This window comes from Molothrus ater, chromosome 4 (assembly GCF_012460135.2).
Source record: "Molothrus ater isolate BHLD 08-10-18 breed brown headed cowbird chromosome 4, BPBGC_Mater_1.1, whole genome shotgun sequence".
NCBI classification, from domain to species: Eukaryota; Metazoa; Chordata; class Aves; order Passeriformes; family Icteridae; genus Molothrus; species Molothrus ater.
The window spans coordinates 16,021,168-16,047,594 of NC_050481.2; the positions used below are offsets into that span (position 1 = coordinate 16,021,168).

Consider the following 26,427-nt stretch of genomic DNA (forward strand, 5'->3'; position numbering starts at 1 on the left):
CCTAAATATCTAGGTATGTGAATAGTCATTACACTTCACAGGCTGGCACTGCTTTTGCTTTGAATACTTAATTTTATGGTGCACTAAATATTTGAACGTATCATGATCTGTGATCAGTGCCAAAGAAAATGAGTGGCTTTTGTGGTCAACGGGCATTTCACTTCCATGTGTCCAGGCTTTTCCACCTGGATGCATTTTCCATACTTACCAAGAGCTTTGAGATCTACACAGTCTCTTTGCAGGTGTGACATACAAGAATACCCTCATCAAAACTGGAGTGTTTTGGGAAATGAGCAGTTCAGAACTTGTCACACATATGAATAGGACTTGCTGTTCACCTGTTGGTCTCGTCATTTCTGTGCTCGCTGCACACTTGGTGAAGTGGGAAAAATCTTTTCAGCAGATCCAAAACTGCTGGAGTCACAGATCCCATTTGGCATCCCAGCCCTTAAAACAGCTGTTTCAGGAGCCAGTCTGATTCAGCCAATAGGCAGCACAGCAGAATGATAAGCACAGCAGGGGCAGGCTTTTGAGGTCTGTGGCTTTTGGTGGCACTCCTTTGCTGTGGGGACAGTGACCCGGGGATTTTTCCCTGGCGCTTTTGCCCTCTTGAAGGCACAAAAAGAAAAAATGAAGATGTTTAAGACAATACCTGTGTTCATTCTGTTGTTTACAGGTGAGTGAACATTTCTTTATAATTTTTCCTCAGCTAATACTTCCTCTTTAATACTTGCAATTACTTTTTGAAAATATCCCTAGGTACATTCTAAATGTTAATTCATATGGCTAGATTTATAAGTACAATAATTGAAAGTGTTTTGTCTGTGTATTATTATATTGTACCACATGAATGATTACTTTAGTTATATCTCTAACAGGAAATTAAGCTTAATCAGTAAGCTAATGCTTAAAAAGCACACAATTATTTTGCCATGCAATATAGGCACTCCTAATAATAAAACCTCAAAAATAATTTGGGTTGTATTTTAAAGAAATCCTCTGCAGGTACAGAAAAAGACAAGTGTCAGTATAAAAGGTAAGACTTGTTGCAACATTAGTCATCTTAGACTCAATGATGAATGACAAAAATAAATGTTAATATCAGTTATGATCAATATTCTAACAATCAATAATAAAACTAGAGAAAATACAACACCTACAGCTCATCCCTTTTTACTCGTCTGCACTACTGGTTACAGGTACAGTGGCAGTATCTCAGTGATGCTGCAAGAAAACAAAAAAATTAATTTATTTCAGGCCTTTTAACAATAAGCACCAGGCTTTCCCACCTGCCCCACAAAGACTTTGTAAATTTACTGAGTAGAAGTGAGAATGGCTGGGATCTTCCACTGCAAGTTTCATGAACTTCCCAACTGCACCATTTGCACTACTCAGGACCCCTTGTATCAGTTCTGTCTAATGAAAATGTTTTTGTTTGATACTCAGAATTTGTGACTGAATGTTGTATTAGAGAGACCTTACATCATTTGAGTATAATACTAGACAGTAATGAAAGAGATTAATGTTTCTCTGTAGGAATTTGTGACTATTAGTATCACAAATAAATCACACCAGAACACTGTTTCCTTGTGAGAAAAAAAAGAATAGGCTCAGTCTGGTGCAAAGACTTTCTTCTTTACACTTTGAAAGGCAGAAATAGAGGGAGAATTTAAGAAAGTGCAAAGAGGTGGAGGGGGTTGGCTAATGAACCTTCTTATCATGAGGGCACACGTGTTCTGAAATAAGCCTGGCTGAGAATTTCTGTCCCTCTTCTAAAGAGTCCATGGAAATACATACATCACCCCTCTCTGCTGAGCTGTGCCCTGCTTGGCAGAGTCCTGGGAAAGCTTCAAAGTGACAAAGCAAGTTTCTCTCCTGACCTGGAGTAAATTCAATGCATTGCTAACAGGTGCTGCGCGTTCTTAGAGAGAGGCAACATCCGCCCATTAGTACTGCTGGGGGCACAGGTTTGCTCTCTTGCAGAGGAGCTGTGGATGGATGTTATGTCTGGAGGGGATGCTATCCTTCTAGGAAGGACTTTGTAGATAGCAAATCTCAGAGAGACCAGAATTAAATAAGAGGTTTGATGATGCTGATTTTTTTTAAACTTGTGCACCCAAGAATCTCACAGGGCTGAGCTTTGCCCCCCTGTGATGTTTCAGAGTCCATGTGGAATCTCCTGGAACTTCTGCTTCAATAGGAGAGGTTTTGCTTTTTGGTTTGTTTTTTATGTCATAACTGTGGCTGTGAAAAGCATCTCCTTAATGCTCCAATAACTTATAAAAGGGTATAGTTTTCCTCTCTTCCTGTCACTAACAAAAAGTTCAGAAAAGTATCTTTCACCCCTCCCCAATTCTTTTTCATTAATTTGCAATTGAAGGGGAGAATAATGTGAAAGAAGGGATTTTAATTGAATTTGTTAATTAATGCAAGCAAATGACTGTCATCATCTCCATCAATGTGGTTGCTTCCCATTTGAGAAGCATAAAGGGAAAGAGGAAAAGTGAGAACAAGGATGAGCATATCAATAAACATCCCAGGTGGGCTGAGCTGCTGTATCCTATCAACCCACATCAAAGCAAATGAAAATGGGTTTGGTAATTTTCACAGAGTGCCCAAATCTAGTAAAGGCTCTGCTACTGTTCCCTTATGGATTTTCATTTTTTACTCCAGAGCAAGGAAATAATAGCTGAAAAGAATATCTGTGATTTGTTTGTTTTGTTGTTTTTTTTTTTTTCTAAGCTGAGTAAATGGCAGTGAGGGGGGTTTTTCTAAGCTTTTTTTGAGAAATGTCTTAACAATTTCAACTGAAATGTTCACACAAAATAAAGGGAGGGAGGGAAACATTCCAAATGTAAAACAGCAAGCAAGATTGTCCAAGTTACAAGCATTTGAATCTTATAACTGAAATTATCAAACAACCTTATTAATAAAGGATATGACATACTTCAGCAATAATTTACTGAATTTTTTTAATTTTAGGATATCTTTGTAACGCTCAGGAGGAAGAGACAACATTGGATGCTTCACCCGTTAAGGAATTTACTACAACAGGTTACTACACTGTGGGTCCTACACCAGACCCACAGTGGAGTGATCATGATCCAGGTCTGTTTTTTAAGTTGTTGCTTCCTTCAAATCCTGAGTCAGTTCTTCCTTCAGGTGTGCCCATCTGAGTCTTGGGAATATATTGTTCCACTTTTGTGCTGTTGTTTTCCAGCCAATGACTGTCCTTAGAAAAATTGTGAGCACAAACCAATTTAAAAGCAATATAACCCTGTGATTGATTTAAACAGGTTTCCACCTGTTTCTACTGAGGTGGAAGCTGAGCACAAAGAATATTTCAGACATCTCAAATAACACAGCCTAAATAATTGTCTGTCAAAAGGCAGGAAATGTATCATTTAATATAAAATGTTCTGCTTCTTATACTGAGGTAGGAAAGCCAGCTTTAGCTTCATTGCACGTGGCTGTGCAGTTATCTCAAATTTCTAATTTTTATTATTTTCCTTTTGGCAGAAATAAGTCTACCAACTCCAGAAGGTAAGCTGACAACTTCAACATATTGTCCTTCTGTTACATATTTTTTCTTTACCTAAGTTTTGAATTTTTAACTTCTTTTACTGCAGTTGGTTATGGAATACAAAAGCTATGTATGGAGCTGTCATTAGCCTGAAAGACTCTGTTTTCATATAATAGTATTTAAGACACTCCTTAATGGCAAGTCATAGTATTTCTCTGCTGATTTAAGTAATGACAGTATTCATTACACATGGCTGTGCATTTTTCTCAAATTTCTAATTTTTATTATTTTCCTTTTGGCAGGAAGAAGTCTACCAACTCTAGTAGGTAAGTTGACAACTTCAACATATTCTACTTTTGCTTAAATATTTCTTTCTTTACTTAAGTTTTTTATTTTTAACTTCTTTTACTGCAGTTGGTTATAGAATACAAAAGCTGTGTATGGACTTGCCATTAGCCTGAAAAACTCTGTTTTCATGTAATAGTATTTAAGACACTCCTTAATGACAAGTCATGGTATTTCTCTGCTGATTTGAGTAATGATAGTATCAGTCAACCAGACTAAACCAGAATAATTTGCTTTCCTATTACTATTACTTTGGGCCTTTTTCTTTTAATAAAATCCATAACACAAATATTAATTTTTGATCAGCAGTAACTTGCTCACAAAAAAAAAAAATTAAAAAATTTGGAGCTTAATTATTTGGAGATTAATTATAGCACATATTTGCACTGCCAAAAAAAATACTGTAATGATCTCTGACATGATTGGCTTATTTCTGTACAAACCCAGACCTGAATGAGATTTTTGTTTGTAGGAAAAATCAAGACCTATATTTTATTGCCCCATAGAACTATTTTATGCTGCATAAATACCCACCACAAATGTAGGTATTAATTTTTTCCTTGTCTTAATGGCTTAGAGTCATGGTTACCTTTCTTTTTGCTCTTCTAGTGGCAGGAGTCAGCATTGCCCTTGTGTTGCTTTGTATTCTTATAGTTGCTATTTTTTGGTATGCATGGAAAAAATCACAAGTAAGTCCAATTTTTTTCTTTGGGTATTTGTCACTTTGGGTATTTGTTATATATTATAGAACACGAAATTTCAGCTTTTCACTTGTCACTCGGGTTTCTGATGTTCATTTGCACTGTAGTTGTATCTCCACTGGGAAGGGTTTTTTGTCACCAATGGATGGCATTCTTAAAATTAGACAGCTTATAATTAAAAATTAATTTACCTCAGCTGACCTCTCTTCTGGATAGGACCTGCTCACATTTTTGTAGGAATGGTTTCTGGTCTGCAGGTTTTTTTCATCGAAGGTCCTGCATCAGCAATGATAATTGAAGTGTTCAAGTGAATTTTACCTGTCTGAATTATTTTAGATCCTATAATTACTTATTATCATTTATGCTATAATAACTTATCACAGACAGTTTTATCTGTGATGAGTTAATATTGATAAAAATTAAAATACTAGGTAACTTATAATAAGAATAAATGCAGTAACACTATAGAAACAGATATGCTAAAATAGTCTGTTACTGAAACAATTTAATAATAAGGAAAAACATGAGGAGAACTAGTATTGTATTGACATTACTGGTTTTCCATCTGTGCAGCTCAGTGATGATGATGCATTTGTCTTTCTTTCCCAGGAAGGTTCAATTGAGCTCAATCCCATCCCCTACGGTGAGGCTGGAGTGTCCCTACGGAGCCTTTCAGTGCCTGAGAACCAGCAGGAGTGGCCTTTTGAGAGAGCAGTGCAGTGACAGCAGGGGAGCTGCTGCACCACCCCCTGGCAGGAAAGGAAGGCCCTCTCCATTGTACATTGTTGAACAGCACTCTCAAAAGTGAAAAAAAGTTACATTCTTGAAGTTATAAATGTCCTGGTTAGGGAAAATGCCACACTTAGACTATTTTCTAATAAATTAAACCTGCACAGGAACATGACCACTGTTGAGGTTAGCTGGAATGGCCACTGTTTGTGCTTGTATACCTATGAATTTCCTCTTGGAAATGGCTCCTGGAAGGTTTTAGCTTCCAAAGTCTGGCTTGGGCCACAACTAGTTTACCAGCATAAACAGTGCTATTCCAGAGCCTGGGAGTTTCCTAGGCATTGTTTCCTTTGCTAGTCTAGATATTGTTGTCATTTACCGTTCATTTTAAATTACACAGTTGATACAGCCACCCACTCCTGGTCAGGGATTATTCAAAGATGGCCACTGCAAGCCTTTGCTTGCTCATTGTGCTACTCAGTGGAAGAAGTAGTGGAAGTGTGACAATAACATCCAATAAAATTCAGGGTTTTGGGCTTAACTGATTCTTAAATTTAAAATCAATTTAATAATAATCAAGAGTGATTCTTCCACTGGTTCTTCCCCTGACTGAGTGGCACTAATGTGTGCCAGGTCCCTTCAGCAGCCAGTGAGTGCTGCGGGGCTCTGGCTGAGCAGGAGCTGGGTAATGTGGGGCCCAAAGGCTGTAACTTGGTACAGGCAAGAGGAGCAGAGAGGCAAGGGGGTTGTCTGAGATGGCTCCCTCAGAATATTCCTGTGTGAGCTTTGGCAAGTGACCCTTGTTCCTGAGACTGAGCTCCTGGTCTGGAGTGCAAGACCAGTAGTATGTCCTTAGCTTATTTTTATCTCTGAAGATAAATATATTTGAAAGCATGCAGTATGTGAACCCTACAGCAATGAAGGTACCCCAGAACTCTAAATTGGCAGGAAGGCACAGATTCTGTTTTTATGTAAATCATCTCAAACCAGCATTAAATTACCCAGTAATAGAGAATGTCAGCTTTCAAATTCAGGTGCCAGCTGACATTTTCTACAAATAAAGGCAATTTCTTCATGAATCTCAAGAGATTTTCAGGTGACTTCTGTGAAATAAAATGCAAAGGAATATTTGAAAGCTCATCCCTTTTTCCATCAGCTCCATAGATGACAATATCTTTTTCATTTCTGTTCATTTACTCTGAGTTTAAGAATGTGGTAATTGTATTAATTTTATATTTTGCAATATTATTTAGGATGGGAGAGTTTGCTAAATCTGCTTGTATGGTATATTTTTTAAATGTGCATCTTCTGTTTTTATTTCATTTAATAGAAATTTTGTAACTGCTTAAATGCTTTTTTAGATATTAGATTAAGAGTACCCTGGGCAACAAACAGCATTAGTTGAATACAGAGGAAATAAGAATAACAAATATTTGTGAGGAATAATTCATATAAACAATGTTTACAGTGCTTTTTAACTGAAGTTTCCAAGCCTCTTTGTGAATAACTTTGCTTTTAAAAACACTTTCAGAGTGGTTGTATTTTTTTTCTGAGCTTTTACAGAACTTGTGTGCTAGAAAATATATTTAATATTTGTTATTTGGTGTTCATGTTGGTTATTGCACTGTTGAAGAGGTTTGTGAGTGCTGAAAAAATTTTCCTCTACCTTGGGTGGCCAGTGCCAAAGAAGTGGGTGCTGAGTACTTCGGAGATAAACTACTTGTGGGCTTGAAATTACTTGTGTCAATGAAGCCTGAGCAGCACCTGTGCTCACAAATTATGGGGTTTTGGCCCACAGCTCTCAGTTCCCTGCACTTCCATGCCTGCCAAGCAGGGGAGCAGCTCCTGGGAATGATGGAGCCATGGAGGAGAGGGCAGTGCCAGCTTTCTGGGAAAGAGGAGAGATGGTATGGCAAAACTTGAGAGACACATGTTCTGTGGCTCTGATTTGGAAATGAGACAGGAAATAAATGAAAAGGGAGAGCTCTGTGGAAATCAGGAAAGCCCTGATGAGCAGAAGCTGTGGATGTGGAAGTCAGAGCAGCAGCACATCCTACCTGTGATTGGATTGTCCTTGCCTTGATTGAAAGGTAAGCACATTTTTAGTTTATTTACACTTCTTTTCCAATATAGGAGAGATGAGTAGGAATTGCCTCGATTTGAAGGAAATGAGTTTTATATAATTTAGAGATGAGTCTTTTCGAGTTCAAGAAGAGAAAAGCAAACTACTCAAAGTGGCATTGGAGCCTTGCCAACTGGGGATTACTTTTAAAAACAGATTACCCAAATTACCCTTATTACCAGCACAGTGTGAAGAAGGTTGCATTGAATAGTCTCTGCAGGTCCCTTCCAGCTCTGAATTTCCAGTTCCCAACAACTACCACAGCTAGATAGTTGTGTTTGTACAGCAGCTTGTTTCATTCATGGATAACTTGCAAAAAGCTGTGCAGCCAGCAGCACTAGGAACAGGTACCTTAGCAAAAAAATAAGCATAGGGCAGATGTGGGTGATCTTCCTCAATTTGCATTCAAACCTTTTCAAATTTACTGCCTTTCTAAGCAGTGTAGACTTGACCAGTACAATGTGCTGAAAACATCAGTTACACCACTAAAGATCTCTTCTCCCTCCCTTTAAAAAAATCTTATAGAGTTGTTCATTGTCCTCCTCATCTTTTTACTATGAGAGCAGTGGACAGTTCTCTTTCCTTTTCCCCTGTCATTCATATTACAGAACCTCTAGCACAACTGGTTTGGTCTTCCAAACTAAAAGTGTAACTTATTCTTCATTGATTTCATGTTTAGCACTTCAAAAATGTGAAAGCACATCTGCTTTTAATAACTGGAGGTTAAAAAGGGAAAGCTTACTGTACTTTCTGGGGTAATAATGGCAATTTTTACAGTTACTACAAAATTTTTAGAAGCTGGTGTCTGCACTTATGGTGTTTGAAAGAAAAATGATGCATCTGGCTAAAAAACATGGTCACTATTTTACATAGTCACTGGTATTAGTTTTGTACATCCCTGGATTTATACACATTAGCCATCTTGGTCACAGCAAAAGATTTACTCTTGCTTACCCTAAGGATGAACATAAATTGAAAGGTTCACTAGAAGCTGCATTAACCTATGTTTCATAAACAGAAGAAGAAGAAACAGGAGAAAAATTTTCAGTATTATTAAAGCCAGGCTGTAAAACTTAGACATCTTTAACCTTTAAAACCTTTCTTATGCAAAGTCATCCCTCAGGCCTTTAAAATTTTATTTGTATCCAGTTGTTTTCTATTCCTGCTCTGTATATGCTAGAAACAAACCCAGCAGCGACCAGCATGTTTTCCTGCCTATAGAGGTTTAACTTACAAAAGAAACCAGATAGAATATTGTAAAGGGGAAATATGATAGGGGGTGATAAAGAGTGTTATTAACAATACGTGTCTTCATTTAGACAAAGAGTAGGTGCAGCCACTGCTGCCAGGCCATTTCACACCACCTCAAACAAGAATGTGAAAGCACCTTGCAGTGAATTGTCAAAACTCTGTAGGACTGCTGTTCTTCAGCAGTCCTTGCCAAGGAGCAGAGCATCCAAGAGGCACAAAGACCAGCACATGCAATGCCTTTCTGTTTCACAAACCTTCCTGCTAGTGAGCTCTGAGCCAGGCTGAATGGCTGGAAGCAATGGTTCTGGACACAAACTGGATGCTTTCTGTTGACAGCACTTTTGATAGAAAGACATCAGTCCATTGGCAGGGAGTTTCCAGCCAGCTGATTTCAAAGCACCAAGTTAAGCTGTCAGACACCACTTTAGAATCATGTTTTAATAGTATTCAAACAATTGGCCATGGCTTTCTGTTCCCTCCTGTGTGTGTGCCAAAGCACAGGATGGATGTGTGACAGAGGAGGACATCTGTGCTGTCTGATCTGGGGACTCCAGCCCCCATAAAGAGCGGGAATGGGGTGTATTCCAATGTGTGCCAGTGATAAAGCTTGTGTGAAATGCCCCTGCAGAGATAGGTTCTCCTGTGCCCCTCCCTGGAAACACCCTCTTTGTAATTTCATGCTACTCCCTAACTTCATTTCTTTGGGGTTTGTTTGTTTGCATAAAAAGGATGTTTTGAACAAGAAGCAGCAGAATTTCTTTTGCCATATTTGTGCCATCAAAAGTACACCAGACAAGAAGTTTTTCCTGCAATTAGTGAGAGATCGTCCGTGTAGCTGTAGTGTAGCCTTAACAGATGGAATGCCTGGGCTGATTTTAATGGAACAACTTTGTGCATATTTCAGCTATATCTGCCTCCATTTAAACAAAAATGAAAAAGAAATTTCTGGTGGACTATTTACTGAAAATTTTAATCAGACTAACTCTTATACTTTGTAGCAACCTCCAGCAAAAATTCTGAAAATTTAATAGTACAGACTGGACAGGTAAACATAAAGATGTATAAGCCATGTAGAAAAAATTGTGTTTCACATACTCTGGTTAACATAGTTCTTGAGTATGCAGAATCATTGACTGGTTTTAGGTGGAAGGAACCTTGAAGATCATCTATTTCAAACCCCTTGATGGGTAGGGATAACTAGTAAAACTAGGCCAGGCTCTTCACAGTCCATTCCCACCTTGTGCAAACATTTTGTTTTTTCATTAATAAAGACAGCAAAATCAGCTCTGAAACAAAGTCCAGCTCCCTCTCTTCTCCACAGAAGGCAGAAGCATCGCTGCTGTTAGCAGAGAGTAAAAATGTTCAGAGGACTCAAACCTGTTTAGCCAGTGATTGACTGTAACAGGCTTTCAGTAACCACTAAGGAGGCTGTTGTTTTCCAGGGGGAAATAAAACCATTTTTACGTTGTTTATTCCATCAGCTTTAATGGTTGGTAAAAATCTGATCTTTGCTCAAGGAGCCCTTCTTCATCTAGCACAGGTTTTGTAACATTCTGCAATGCTGATGTCCATATAGACTCTTGTTAAGCAACTTTGTGACATTTTGAGAGGTTGGCCATGATGCTTTGTGCTTATGGGGCTCAAGCCCAGACCATGCAGGAGGTTTCACAAGTGTTGCTGATCACCTCTAAACCAAATTAATTTTTGTTGTAATCGTGAGCCAAATTGTGCAAAATTTTTTCACACCAGTAATTGACAGGAGTCGTCAAAACCACGCACAGGAGCAATTTACTGACCTTCATTTCACTTGCTCTGTGCTACAGATACTATGCTGCTATTCTCTTCTACCATGCCACTTCTTTATAACTAGAACTCTAGACTCAGATCCCTTTTGTGTTAACAAAGGAATTCCTTTTACAGTTTCATCCAGTTTGGCATATTCTTTCACGGGCTATAATTCCACCAGTGCATGTTATTCTGAGCTTGCTAAGTGCCTTCTGACAGTAAAAAGTTGCTTTGGGATTCTAACAGAACAAATGAGCACAGACCTAGTGCCTGCAAGTTGTGTCAGAAGAGAAGTGCTGTCTAAATAACAGGAGAGGGAAATAATCTGGCATTCTTCAGTCCAGATCTGCAATTTCAGCAGCAGATGGCTTGGATGCTGCAGGGTCTGGGTATATGAATAGGGACATTGTTATTCCTCCCTCAGCCTCATTACACCTAGGCAGTCTGTCTGTGCCCCATTGTCACCTCAGAACAAGTCTTGTTCAAGATGTATAATCCTAGCAGTAAATTAGTGCATTTTTAATGGGATTACGGTGAGGATGATTAACAAATCCCAAATTCTGATTTTACTGCAATTAGAAGAATTTATTAATCACCTCTGCATTTTGAATCTTAGCATCCTGAGACATTCTAGTGACTCAGGAGGCTGAAATTTGTTTCCTAAGTATATACTGAATTCCTAGATAGGCCCTGATGATAGAAAAATACTCTGTAATCATCAGAAAGATTCCCATTATAATAATGGCATTGCAAAAAAAAAAATTAAGCAAAAAAGGAAGTATCAACTTCTTGAAAGTGCATAGATTTGGCATTAGAGGGAAGAGGTTACAGAATCATGGAATGTGCTGAGTTAGAAGACACTCATCAGGATTATTGAGTCCAAATCCTGGCCCTGCACAGCACCATCCCCAGGAATCATACCTTCTGCTCAAGAGCATTGTCCAAATGCTTCTTGAGCTCTGTCAGGCTTGGTGCTTCCCTGGGGAGCCTGTTCCAGTGTCCAGCCACCCTGTGGGTGGAAAACCTTTTCCTGATATCTGTCTGATAGATACCCAGCTTTAATTTAGGAGGAAGACTGAAAGAGAAAAGAGAACATACACAACCAAAATTAGGACATAGCATGTTTAAGGTTTTCGAAGATTAAAGATATATTCCATTCAGGATTTGCATTTGTTTTACCATCAGGAAGGGTCTGGAGCTGGGGGAGGGCAGGGGAAGCTATCTTTCACAAGGTAAGTTAAAATATCTGCTACTTCTAGATTTTATTAAACCCCTCAAGTTTCTGTTTCCAACATATTTGTAATACTTCTGTTTAAGAAGCTGAATACTTTTCTGGGATTTGTAGTGACTGAAATTTTTAAGGGTTTGCTTTCAGACAAGTATTTTCAGGAACACTCAGCATGGGTGAAAAGCAACAAATAAGAAAAAGACAAAGACTGAGGGAAGTGTTGCCATGACATAAAAGAGAAGGTGGCCACCAGCTGCAGTAAAACAGAACTCTGTAGAGTATTTGTGTCTGCTGTATTTGATATGAGCCATCACAGAAAGCTAGTTTCCCCTAGAAACCCTATATGGATTCTTTCCTTTCAGTAAGCTCTGATCAGCTTGTGCTGGTGGAACTGAGATGAAGAGACTTTGTTCTACACATTTTATACTAACCAAGCAAAAGAGAAATGTGACCCCTTGGTCACAGGCTACTTATTTATCAGGAAAATTAAACTGATTCTAGAAATGTTGGCAGGAATCGCAGTATCTTTGGAAAAGTGGATCTTATTTCACACGTTTTACTAACAGGCATTTTGGTTAGTGCCAATAAAGGCCATGGTTTTTTTTTCTCCACTGTGCAGGTATTTGCTAGGAAGCCAACTGAGAAAATGAAGCAGGTGTGCATGTGCTCATTACAAATATGATTGGGACCAAAACTGGGTTGTGTTACTGGGGAAAATAGCTGAAAACTTTATTTCAGGTGAAAGTTATTGAGAACACCATAGATGGTTTGGCACCTTTTTATGGCCTACTGGTTCTGCTCCTCAGTTTGTTTCCATACCAATGCCAGCTAAAGCCACCAGTTTCTCTCTGATAATGAATTCATGGCAAACCTGCAGCTTGTGAGCCATGCTGAGCTGTCTGCTCTTCTCTTGTGAGCAGGGTTGTGACATGCACAAAAATCCTGTCTTGTGCTGCAACTCTCATTTCATGGGCAAAGAAAGGGCATTCACTGAGAGTGCAGGAACTGAGATGGAAGCATGAATGGAGCCTAGTAGGAAGGTCTTGGAAGGGAGTCATGAGCTCAATGACAATATTGTAATCCCTGTGTCTGTCCTTCTGCAAAATATTTGCATTGGATTCAGGGATTCTGATAACTGAACAGATAATGTCTGATCCCAATCTCCATGGACTTCATTACTGTTACAATTACTGAGTTTTGCCCAGAATGGAGCAATAAACATAACCAGTCAACGAAGAAAAATAAAACTGACGTGAGGGAGTTCATCCTTATTCACCAAGGATGAATATATCTATATCTTCCCCTACTAAGGCACTTCATTCTCTGCCCACTGGTGCAAATGGGAGGAGAACATGAGGAAGCAGTCCAGGCTCCTCCAAGGCACTGTCTGGTGGCAGGATCTGTCTCTCTGAGAACGTATCTCCTTTTCACAGAATCCTCAGCTTCCTGTCTGTAGGATATATTAGGTAGCTTTTAATGACAACTCCAGACTAGTGGAGGCTGGTTCTCAGCGTTTTGCAGCCACATAGGTTGTACCAAATTCAAAGAAACCACAAGTCTGGAGCTCAATGGCAGGTTAGAGGTAGATGTGGCTGGGCTGATTATTAACCAAAGAAAGTGGATATAGTAGCAGCCCTTTGAATAGTAGGGTTAGGTTGGCTTTTACTACAAAAAAGAATTTCATTTGGATTCACAGCTAAAAATGTCACTGTTGTGTGCACTCACTTCAGCTCAGAACGAGCTGTCAGTGGAAAATACGATCTTCTAAAAAAATTCCCTTGTGCTTTCTTGCCACACAGAATCCTGGAACCCTCAGAGGTGGTGCAGAGGCACAGAACAATGAGATTTTTATATAGTCACACAACGTGCATGACCAAAATGTCTTCTGCATATAAATAATACAGATACAGATGCCCCCTTTGTGAAGATGTAAGAAATAAAGAAGTGCAGTTCTCAAATGCTGAAGCAAAAAGCTGTATTTTCAATTTGGAATGAGACCTGGGAGCATGTGAAGAATAAATGAAATGGAGAGATTAAGCAAGAGTATAAGGCTTTAGTGACAAAGTCAGATACCCAGGGGACAAGAATGAAGCAAGGACAGAGATCAGGGATAGAAATAGTTTACATAAATTGAAGTAATATCTCTAAGAAGTCCAGAAGATTATAAAAGCTAAAATAGCAAAAAAAGTTTTGAAAGATCAGTGACTGGACGAACAGATGGGGAATTGAGATTTGAGGGCTGAAAGCAGCCAAGATAATAAGCAACCATGAAGTCTCTGAAGTGAGGGAAGACAATTGGAGGTGGTGGCTTGGAAGACAGAAGGCATTGGAAAAAAGGAAGTGGAAAGTAAATGCTGAGATTTAGAGACTGAAATCAAGAAATTCAGTGTTCAGCCTTGTGAAACCAAAGGTGACTACAAACCAAAATCACAACTATTGATTGAGGTGTCAAAAAGTGAGGAAAGACCAGCATGTTTCAGAGTAAGAGCTTAAGTGTGAGCTGAGTACTGTAGCCAAGGACTGTCCTCATAATGGGAAAAAAACCCCTGCAGCTTGAAGCAATCCTGAACTCAGAGTGTTTTGGCCCAAACATTGATGATGTAAGCATTCTTCTTTTAAAAAAAACAGTATTTTGTACCTTCAGCAGCTTTGCAAACACAGCTGTTGGGCACAGGCTTTAATTATATTTAAGTCAGTGTATTGGTACCAGCTTGCTGGTTAGAAGATACCTACCAATTATTTTTTTTTTTACTTGAAGACCTTTTAGTTAACAGAGAAGTCCAAATGAACTGATATTTCCAGTTCAGACTGAAATCAGCTCAGTTAAACTGTGTCCTTTCAGGTGTTTGTTCACAAGATAGAATAGAACATCTTGCAGTCTTTGAATGTTACATAATGGGTAAATGGGGAAAGAGGAGTTTTGTCTGAAGGACTGGATGGTTCTAAATATGAGTTGTTTTTCTCCTAGTGATAAAAGCCCTTCCTATGTTAATTCCTACTCAACAGCCCTGCTGTCTGGTTGTGTGAACACATATATGAGTTTCAAAAACCAAGTGCAATGCAAGTTAATGATGCACACTATAGCCCTAAGGGAAAGGTTAGTAATAATCTTTTGTTTCTCCTTTACAGGAGAATTCTTGATGAAACTTTGTATTTGGGGGGTTAATGGGGGAGGGTTTGGTTGCTGTTGGTTTTTTGTGGGTTTTATTCACCAGGAGCCAGCTTCTGTTTCATCACTCATTTCTATGGTAACCTAACAAAAATCCCTCCCAATGAAAAAAGTTGAACTCTAGAATGTGCTCAAATTTCAGGAAGCAGTGTCCGAAACAATTCCAGTATGCATGGGGCTTCAAAGGACTGGAAAATTCTCTAAAAATTGGAAATTACCTTCTAATAGAGATTTCAGTTTAACCTGCTGAGAATTCCTTAACAGAAGCACCCAAATAAAAATGGGCTTGAATACTATGACAGTGCATTTCCAGCAGCAATTAAAGCACCATGGTCTCTTCAGATGACAGTCAGGAAAATTAGCATCTCCCTTCAGAAAACCACAGTGAAACCAATGGACACCCAGAAATTTCAGGGAAATCTAATTTTATACTCCAGTGTATGAAACACAGTGTGATGGCAGTGGTGAGAATGACATCAAGGTGACACAATGCTGAGGAAGAATTCAGAAAAACCTGACTAGATGTTGGGGCAAAACACTCTTCTTTGTTTTTATTAATTCTTCCCATCAGCCTGCTGTGAACTTCTGTGAAAATTTTCAGAGGTTTTCAGAGATTAAGAAGTATATCTTTTTTGCTTGAAATGGGATACATAAACTATCTCTTTATAAAAAGAAATAAGCATCAAAATTATTCCTTGTTTTCTTCAGGGGAAATAGTCTTCCTCTTGCCCCTACCCTCCTGTAACTCTACAATAAGAAGCTCTTGTGTCTATTCTACCTCATCTGTGATATCTAATTAATGGAGTGAGAACAAAAAATGAGACTCTATTGTAGGAGGGCTTCTTCCTAGGCATGTAGTCAGATGCCAGTTTCTGCTTCAGTAAAATGAAATAAGTTCTCTCAGTGTTTCCACTGTTGTTCCAGTCAGCTACTGGAATTGTTTTCCCTCTTGGTTTTAGAAGGTGTGGTGAGTACAGCAGTTTATTCATAACTGCCCTCCATTTCAGTGTTTGCCACTAACACTCTGCCTGCAGATGAAGTTTCTCTTATTCCCAAAAGAGCTGTAGGCCTCCTGCTAAGGACGCTGACTCTCTTTTGGGGTGCTTTGACATACAAGTGAAAAACATTAATAACAACTAGATAATACTGGGTTTGTTTATAAGACTCATTCCTCAAAAATAACCCACTTTGTGTGCTCTGAGACAGCATCTCCTGTTCTTCTATACCAGACCATAGCCTTTGACAGTGTTAGACATGATTTCATTATTAACTGATCATTCCCACTTCTGGTCTGGGAAAGGATAGTGGATAATAAGAGTAAACTAACTACATAAAAAGAAGTTTTAAAATCATGGAAAATAATGTCTGAATAAGTTGTGTTTGCTTCATCTTAACCGATTCTTAATTACATTTTATTAATTCGGGTTATTTCACTTTCTGGTGTGCAAAATGTCTTGCTTTCTTCTGCTGGTTCCAGTATTTTAACATCACTGTGAGACTTTTTGGTCGTACATTAGGGTGATGAAAGTACTTGCTGACATGCAAACCCATGCTCTATATGTGCTCTGGAGGCTGTCTGCTTTAGAAGATGCAGTGAGGATGAGACGATACATAATTGCAGCTCATTTTTTGGTTGTCAAGTTTTAGTGTCTCCTTTTAAGCCTATTGTTAGAGTTTTGATAGATTTCATTGGAAGATTACAGACTGGTGCAACAGCTTTTTGATCAAAAATTGTCTTTACTTGGTTGGAATGGAATTCACGGCTTAAACAGGCTAAAGAAAAACTCAAATTCCAAGACAAGTTCAGAAAATCATGCAATTCTGCAGCTATCACACTTTAAGAGTTTGAAATGATAAAGACCACACAAATTGTTTCATGAAAGATCTTCAAGCAAAGCTTAATTTTTTCCCTTTGGAGAACTGGAATTTCTTCATCTTAATGAAATCCTTATCCATGGCACTGGTCTTTTTCATTTCCTTCCATAAAACAAAAAAATTACCCCTCTTTTTTTTTTTTTTTTTTCCAGCTGTAATCTACTCTGGAAATACAAACAAATGCACATGCTTATTGAATCCTACCAAAGTTAAAAACTAATTTTTGAGCTGTTGTAGCACTGGAATCTGAGGTGAATGCAAGAAGGGAGCATTTGCATCTAAGGAGGCTGCTTGCAGCTGTGCTGGAGTTGTCCAGCAAAACAGAGAAAATGATCTTATGTTAATACAAAATATGGAGCCACTCCTTTCAATCTTTGGTTCAATCTGAACTGCTCTAACAGTTGTACAAAATGAAGTTTTTATACATACACCAAAATTCAGATAGGAGTGTGGAGCAAGTTGGGGTTTTTTCTATCTGACCTCAGTGATTAACAGGTGGACAACATCTGACTTTCGTATATTTAAAAAATGTAGAAATGTTTAGTCTATTGGTGTAGAGTCTTAAGAAAAAAATCCCCTCATTTTCAAAAAAGGTTTCTGCATGAAATTTTGATGCTTCTGTATATGTGTTGTTTTGGGGTTAGGCAGAGCAATTTAGCTTAGAGCTGCCAATTGAAACATGAAGTGTTTAGCAAAAAATGTGCATCTCTGGTCTGACATGGTTTTCAGAGAAGTGTCTGCAGTTTGTTTTGTCGTGGTATTTAGATACATATTCAACTTCTTTCCTCAGCAAGTCCAATTTTTCTTTCACAGTTAAAACTGGCCTCTGAGTTAACAATATACAGATTGGTCTGGACAAGAAGCACTACAGGTTAATCTGGACTGGAGATAGCTGGATCTGAAGAGATGATCATAGAAATGTGTAGGTAAATCCCCTGATCATGGGTAGGATACATATTTTCATTTGGTGCAAAAAGCTGAATGTTTCTAAATGTTTTATAAATATTTGGGACTTCTGCTGTATTTTGCAAAACTGTTTGTAGAAACTCTCCACAACAGACACACCCAGATCACCAATCCTGTCTGCTGGACCCAGAGCCAGGAATTCTATGCTTTTCCTGCCTATGCCCTAGTTTCTGATTATTTTTAACTTTTTTTATTTTCCTTGTAAATCTCCCCAAACCTTTGTATCCTGTGTCTTAACTCATTGGTAATTTAGGACATACCTGCCTCACAAAAAAATCCGGCAAATGGGGTTAATTTTAAGTAGTTTCTTGGTCCTCAGAACTCATGGTTGCAACAACTAACACCCAAGTGTGCCCACTTAGCTTTGCTTAGCCCAGGAGGAAATGCAGCAAGCAGTGTGGCACTGGCTGCAGGGATGTTGTTGGGTCCATCACTGCTGTTCAGCAGGAATCCCTTTCCTCTGCTCTCTCTTTGGTGTAGAGCTGGAGGCTGCTGGTCCTGCTGAGGGTGAGGGGCTGCTGTGTGGGCAAACACGGAAAGCTCCCAGCAGGGCATGGCTGTGGGGAAGGGGGGAGGGCACCACAGAGCCTGGAGGGGTGCCAGGAAAAGGGATGGGGCAGCTCTGGCTGCCCATCAGCTTCGGGTGGGGCAGCAGTGTGGTGATGTCCCCTGCGGCACAGAGCAGCAAGGCAGGAGTGGTGGAATGGGGAAGGAGAAGCCTGCAAATCTTTCATGGAAAAATACCCTGTTCTTTCCAGCTAATGAAGCTCAATGGCTTCCCTTCATTAACTTGGATCATTTGTTTCATCCCATGTGATTTTGAAGATGAAGTGCCATACCTGGACTCTAGCTCAGTAAATCTCAAAGTTATCTCAGTTAGACTCGTGGAACAAAATAATTTCTATATAAAGCAACATTTTATGTGCTAACATGAATATGGAAAGCTGGGGAAGGAAAATATGAGTTCTGATACTTGATCTCCTTGAAATCCTACGACTATAGCTGTGGTGTATTTCAAATAACTGCCTTACTGAGAAAAAAATGTCTTCTATTATTCAAACCCTTGCTACCTGATTTGAATTTATGACTGTCTAAATATGCTGTGTGGCTGAATTACAAGGCATGTGTATATTAAGCCTGGGGACTGTGGGAAGCAAGTAACAGTGATATACAAGGTAAAGAATGATCAAAACCAGGAGCTGATGTGACCAGTGAACTGTAATAGATGTAAGCAGTTTGAGTGCTTGTCATCTGTCCCCATGATCCCTAGTGCTGGCAGCCTGTGGAAAGTGATGCGTGGGAAACTAGTGCAAAGTGCTGATTTATTTTATGCTAATGGGGAGAAGTCCATATTGTTCAAATTAAATCCTAAAGCAGAAACAAATCATCCAGCCAAAGCCCATCCTATGGAGTTTCATTGAAACAGTTAGTGGTCTTTTTCATGACCTCAAAGTAAAAATTAAACAATGTTAGGGGCTGCTGTTTTCAAGTGCTTCTGGCTGCTGAAAGCAGCTGAGATTCTCCTACAGATGGCTATTTAAGTTAAAAGCCAAATGGGGGGATCACAGCAATTAGTGTGCATTGGCTTCTAACTGCACCAGAGTGAATAATGTGGGAGAAGGGAGCCAGGACTCTGCCTCGGCCCATGCTTTTTCCCACCAGAGGCTGAGTACCAGCAGTTCTTCTCAATTAAAAAAAAAAAATAGAGAGCGGGGGGAATTTCTTGCTGCTGCTTCACTTGAACAAAATAAAAGAGATTTGGAACAAAATAAAAGAGATTATGCAAAGATGGACTAAAGTGGGAGTGGGAGGAAAGAAAAAAAATATTTCAAAGAGAACAGCCCACTTCAGGGCTCTCCAACTGGATCTGTAGTACAATGTTTCTCCTACTTTTGCCATAAACTGCCTCCCCAGAGGCTCACTGCAGGGTTGTTGCTCTCCCAGGCTTTTTTTTTTTTAATGTAGCCTGAGGCCTAGAAAAGTGTAATAGGACTTCAGCATTTTTATTTAAAAAGAACTGAAGGGAGAAGTGATTTATCAGCTTGGAGATTTAGAATTCCCTAAGGAAAAACAGAGGGTCAGAAGGCTTATGAGTTTTTTTTTTTTTTTACTCATTTGTGCAAGAGATACAAAACTATATAATAGCATAACTCCCATTTCACTAAAATTCTTACAAGGTTGTCCTGTACTTTTACCCTCACTCCTGAATTTTTCCAGAAGTTTCTAACTGTCCACTGGAATGGCTTGGAGCAGTGAGATGATGTTGGAAGATTCTGATCAGAGAACTGGTCTCAGATTTCAAGTCAGAAAATGTCTCTGGAGAATGGTGAAGAACAAAACCAGCATTTTTTCCTTCAGGTCTTTTTCTCAGGGTGAATGGAAAACAATGGCAACATGTTTGTGTGTCATGGTCTTTGTTGAGGCAGACACTCGGCTTTTGCCTCTCCCAGATGGAGTGATAGAAATGTGATTGCCTTATGCTCTTTTCTGGCTTGTCATTGCCACCTTGGGACTAGTAATCTGTAAATTAGAATTTATTCTGTTGGTGCTCCCGTGAAAAGGTTTATTGGTGAAAAATTAAAAATGGGGATTGCTTTCTACACTGCTATTATAGCCTCCTTAAAAATGAGGAATGAGGAGCCCACAGCTAATAAATCCAGAAGAGGAAGGCTCCTAATATTGTGTGAAGGGTGGCTAGGGGCCATTGCTCAGTGATCTTTGAGTGGTCATGGTGATGGGGTAGATTCCTGAGGACTGGCAGCCAGCAATGATTTATGATAAGCCAACCTTCACCAACCCATCAGCCTTTTCCCCTGTAATCTCAGCCTTGGTGGAGGAGAGCAGAGCAGTGGATGTTGTTTACCTCAACCGTAGCAAGGCTGTTGCCTCTGTCTCCCAATCCATCCTCATGGATGACCTGATGAAATACAGACAGAAAGGGGGTTGAGAACCAGCTGAGGCACCAGCCTGGAAGCCAGGGGGTACCCCAGGGATCATTTCTGGGGCTGTGTCAGTGCACAACTGAAAATGTGACGAGTCCTGCCCCTTGATGGCATCTGGCAACTCTGTGTCCCTACACAAGGGTGGTGCAATGGGACAGAAACTGAATCAATGCCCAGGGCACAGCCAAGCTACCTCAGGTTTTACCAGCACAGATCATTTTGAGTCAAGGTTGCTGGGGTCACAGGGGGAAGCAGCGTTTGTGCAGCAGAAAGTCTCAAGCTGATTGTAAACGGAGAGAATAGAATAAATGGATGCCAGCCAGCTGTGGGAGCTGGTGACAAAGACAAGAGGCTGTGGAGCTGACCCTTGACACTGGCAGTCACAGCTGCCTGGCACAAAACTTCCCCTATTGCTGCAAGAGAAAGACTGGGAACAACTGCTGGTGCCAGCAGGGGCCTGGGGAGAAGCTAAGCCGAACCCTTTGCATCGGAATTTATTTACTCACAGATCAGATGAGATACAGACCAGGGAGCTCAGCATGGCTGTGGGCACTGAGGGGTTTGCACCACTTCAGGCAGCACAGGAGGCTCTTTGAGACCATGGCTGCTTGTAGGGGCAAGTACAGCATCACAAACCAGCAGCTTGTAGTGCTTGGAACCAAAGGGATCATTCATTGTTCCCAGGAAAATCACAGGTACAATCTCAGCCTCCCTGCTTGACCTCTAGATTGGAATGTTGGTGAATGAAGGTCCAGCCACCTTCTCCAGTATGTTTTAGTAAAGAATTACAGCACCATGACTTTGAATTGACCATTTCTTTGAATAATTCTGGGAAGTATCTTAATTTAGGATAATATATGCTTTTTAATATTAAAACACATCCCACGTTCACAGAACAGTGCAGTGAAGTGTTTGCCCAAATTCTGCAAAAAGCAGTCCCTGAGGTGGACAGTTTTGAGCAGGAATTGTACACACATATTTTGGACCAGAAATTATTCTATACAGTGCAAAACACAGACAGACACACAGACACATCCCCCAGCCCCCTCACCCCTTCTTTTTCCTATGAAATGCAAACTCCAGTGGCTGTTCAAAATGTTAATAAACGTACAGAGAATATGGGGTTCAATAAACCTTTCTGCAACTTGGTGTTTGGGAATATTGAGCATCCTCTGTCTTAGCACTGAAACTCTCTTTTAATGCAATTTGGGATTGAAATTCAGATGAGTGATACAAAAAGATAATACAGTAATAAATTAAAATCAGCTATGCTTGTAACACCAGTTGTTTTTAAATGAGATTGAGGTGTTTGTGTATATACAAGCAGTGTGTTGCCTATGAGATGGGTTGTAGAAATTAACAGTTCTTTAAGCTTTGAGGGTGTTGGAGGGAATTTTTGATTTGAAATGTAGATTCTGTTTTTATATGTGTATATATACCACATGGACTATCAGAAATTTGCAGGGAGAATAGTGAAATAATATTGACTTCCATCATGTCTGTTATAACTGCAGAAAGCAAATCTACAACGTGTTACACATCATCTGTGAAGGTGATCTGGTGGGTCTGTAGAGCTTTTGAAAAAATACTAAATACAACAAAACAAATATAAATTATAGCTCCACTAATAATGTATTTGCACATTCATTTTTATTTTTGCAGTAGTACACAGAAAGGAGAGTCACAGCTGATAAATGATAGCTTTAAATATGATTTTCTTAAAATAAAATCAACATTTAAGATAAAGTTAAATGAAGTCATGGGATGGCACATTCAGTAATGGACACTGAATCCATTTATTAAACCTGAAGAAGGAAGACACTGCAGAAAGAAGTTAACACAACCCACACTGGAGGGCAGTGTTGGCTGCCAGAATTACTGTCAATTCCTGTTAACCCAGAAGGGTTTGTGCAGCCTGGGTTTGGGAAAGGCTGGGTGTCCCATTAGGGGCTTCTGTGTTTTGGAAAGTTAAAGATAGGCATCTGTGAGGCATCTGCCTCACATGCTTAGACATCATATGTAAATTTTAATTTTTTTCCTTTTCAGGAAGAACTTTGGTGTGGGTATTGTCTTTATCCAGGGCAGTATCTGAAAGATTTTTGTGAAATGTGGCATAAGCCACTGTCTTATAGCTTCAGTCATGGACTTCAACCTATGTTTAACACAACTGATGTATGGAAAAAATAGCTGCCAGATGTAAATGATTTGGAGGAGCACTTTGATATATGTGAAGAACAACACAGATTTTAACAACACAATCCCAGGTTAAATGGATAACCCTTATTTGTTGTTGTTGAAAAAAGTTGTTCTTCTAAACATCAACTGTCTGCAAAACAGCTGAAGACAAATATCTTGGTATATAACCTCATGTTTAAAGGGCAATGTCAGTGTTTAGAAGAGGAAATAAAAATTCAGCAATATAAATGTCTTTATTAGAGAAAAATGTGCAGCAAAAAAGCAAATTGGTTTATTAAGCAAACGTTGTTACAAAAGTAGTAAATCTCATACTCAAAAAAAAATAAACCAGTAACCAAAGAAACCAAAATGGGAGTAAACATCTTCTTCTGTGGCTTTATCAGCTGATGACTGGTGGTTGATTTCCTCCTGCCTAGACATGTCACACATGATTTGCACTTCTCAGCCTGCAAGTCAGAGGCAGGTGAAAGCCTCTGCTGAACATGTTGTACTTAGATATTTGTCAGAAGCTCTCTTGCCTGCCTCTACCAACAAACAGAAATTGGCATTTCCAGGAAATGGGCCAGCATAGCTTTTGCAGTATTTTTATTACTTGTGTAAAGAGGTTGAGAAGGATATTCTCAGTAGCAATAACAATTTTTCCTTCAAACATTTGGCATCACAGTGATACAGGAATATACATATTTACATGTCAACCTGACAGCCAGTTCTACTTACACCTTCCCACAGCTGTGATGTTGATGGTTCATTTTTATCCTTGGTAGCATTTTGTGAAGGTGTCAGTGCCAATATCAATTTCCCTTAACAGCAGGATTCTCTGTAAATAGAATCAAACAGAATCTGTCATAAATCGGGGGGGTTTGGGAGTTTTTTTAGAAACAATTTGTGAGATTGTGACTTTTCTACCCTTTTCCCAGTCAGAGTGTTTTGGGACCTCTCAAATGAGCCATGGAAAAATACAGTGAAGTCTTTCTAGGTAGCACTTTATATTCTGTTAATACACAGGATTTTTGGTAGCAGTTATCGTGATAAAGAGGCTTTTTAGATAGCATTTATATATACAACAGAGCTCAAGAGATTACCTTTCATGTTTCCATGTTCTTGTTGCTTTTGGTGGGCATGGTAGTGTAAGACCTTAAAGATCTGTGTCCATCAGGAATGGACAGAGTGCACTGGTAGGTTATTCACTGGTTTAGATGGAGATTCTCTCTTCCCTACACTTACAAGAGGTGGTCTCTGCCCTCCATGTATTAAACTGTATGTCAGGTTAGGGTTAGGGCTGCTTATGCTCATTTGGAAGTCTTTTCTATCACCTTCACACAGACCCTGATCCTAGCCTCCAACTGGATCTCTGATTTCTCTCCTCTCTGATCTTAATTCTTCAAATGCTTTTGCCATTGGAAAGCCCACTTTGAATTGTGAATGAAGGTGAATTTCCTTACCAAAAGAAACTTGTGTTCACAACAGGACCCCCCATGTGAATCTCCTTACCAAGTTCATCCTTATCTCATCATGAGCTCTGCCCCCTGCCCTGGGGGGGACAGGTTCTCTTGGTCTTGGTGTAACCCCAACTCTGCTGACATCTTGCTTATCTCTTTCCCAAGGCCACTGACTCAGGAATAACACACCTCTGATCCTGGGGTCTGATCAGGAAATACAAACTTCTCTCACTAAATTAGTCTCGAAATAGGTCTGATTTCCTTTAAAACAGGTTAATTATCTATTAAGTGCCTTAACCTTGTCCTTGTTTCAGTCTTTGCTTTAGTTCATCTGAGTAGATACTCATCCATCAGAAACAGGACTCACCATTCTTAGTCTGCTACTCCCTCTTGTATTCTTCCACGTGGGGTCCAAATGCCCTTTTCTCAACAGTGGACATTCTTAGCTGCTTGTATATCCTGCTGCTTTGTGTTGATGTGCCTTTGAAAATAACAAAATATAGTAAGAATTGTTAGAAGACTCCTTAGGGGAATTCTTCTCCATTTCTATACACTAAAACACTCACTTCAGATCCTAAGAGCAGGGAAATGTCATTCCAATGGAGTTAATTCAAATGGAGAACCAAGCTGAAAACGTTTTTAATCTGTTTCACTCTGTTTTGTCCTAGTGCTCCATTTGGATAATTAGGTACAGCTTCCTGAAGGAAATCAGGTGCAGTCATTAATGGCAATCTGGATGTCTGCTGATTTCCAAAACAGGTGTAAAAGAGTAAGAATAAACTGAAGTTTTCAGTAAAGAGAGAATTTTGGTTTTAGATGAAATCAAGCTTTCTGGCTTGTATGTACAGAAGCTGTTTCCATATTGAAAAAGCTCTCCACTCCCTGTCCCTCTTGTATGAAACAATCTGTAGTTTGCTTTAATTACCGTGTAATTAATTCCTAAAGATAATACCTCCTTTATGGTCACTGCCTCTGCTGCAAGTCAGAAAGAAGCCTTTACACTAAGCTAGTCCTGCAAAAATCTTTTTGATCCTTCTCAAGTCTAGCTGTAAACAATGAAAGAAGCAAATATTCTCAGACTTCAAATGGTCCAGGACAACCTTCCTTTCCTTCATTATCTGGAGACAAGGCTTTCATTTTGTAGCCAAATAAGCATCAAAGCATCACAAACTTGGAAACAGCAAGTTATGGAGGATTATGTGGAATGATTGCAATGAACCCTTTTATTATTATTATTATGAGAGTCAGTGCAATACTCCTTTGGCAGCTCCCAGTTCAGCATTTGTAACAGACAGAGACACTGGTAAGTGAAACATTATGGCATTCATTAAGTGTAATTTTATAGGTTGTAACTAAAACCATTGACACTCAATAGAAAATTTTAATACAATGCCTTTTGTTGTACATTATATTGAAAAATGTATGTATATCCAAGAGAGTTTGGTCATGGTTATGTTTCTGTTAACAATGATTAAGGGCAAAATAACATTTCTTTTACCACACAGTTCAACAAATTAACTGCACAGAGAGACTGAATTCTAATCCAAGAACTAATTCCACGTAAGCAAGGAACAATTGCTAAATGCTGCTGAGCCAGCCAAGAGAGAACGAGTGTGTGCCAGAAAAGCAACAAATGAAAGCCTGCCCTGTACACTGCTGCAGGAACCACTGGGAACATCACAACTCTGGGTGTTCCTAATGGGGTGCCAGAAATCTTTCTTCTTGCCTGGTGGTCGGGGAAGATGCAGAGCACTGCCTTGTTGGTCTGTACAACTGAATGAAAATGCAATTTTTCTCCTTTAGATAAACTGGAGAACACATGTTTTGCAGAGGCAAGAAGATGAGGAAGAAAATAGCATGGGAGTAGACAGAATCTTGATTTATGTAACTCCCTTTTAAAGAACAGGAACCCCTTAGGTTCTCTCAGGGCCTTGAAGTAATTTCTTATGCAAACCAACCTGAGCTCAAAACCAATAGAAATTATTCCTTTTAAAAAGCCCTCTAGCTTTTTTAGTGGGATCATGAAATTTGCAGGAACAGGTGAGTTGATGTGAGAAGAAAACAGCTTGGTATCAATTGCTTTGGGGCTTGTCTCTCCAAGTGGATTGTACTGAGAACCTGGAAAAAGCATCCTGGCATCTGCAGGGAGAACATTT

The 26,427-nt window shown here is 39.4% G+C and overlaps 2 long non-coding RNA genes across 2 annotated transcripts; both read left to right on the forward strand.

Moving 5' to 3' along the window:
* Window positions 1-634: 634 nt before the first annotated feature.
* On the forward strand, window positions 635-3,544 carry LOC118686254 (uncharacterized). The gene is made up of 3 exons (XR_004980134.2): window positions 635-676; window positions 2,983-3,108; window positions 3,520-3,544. It is a non-coding gene; the product is annotated as an uncharacterized LOC118686254 (long non-coding RNA).
* Window positions 3,545-3,811: 267 nt separating this feature from the next.
* Window positions 3,812-6,897, forward strand: LOC118686255 (uncharacterized). Its single transcript, XR_004980135.2, has 3 exons — window positions 3,812-3,849; window positions 4,478-4,557; window positions 5,179-6,897. It is a non-coding gene; the product is annotated as an uncharacterized LOC118686255 (long non-coding RNA).
* The last annotated feature ends 19,530 nt before the right edge of the window (window positions 6,898-26,427 follow it).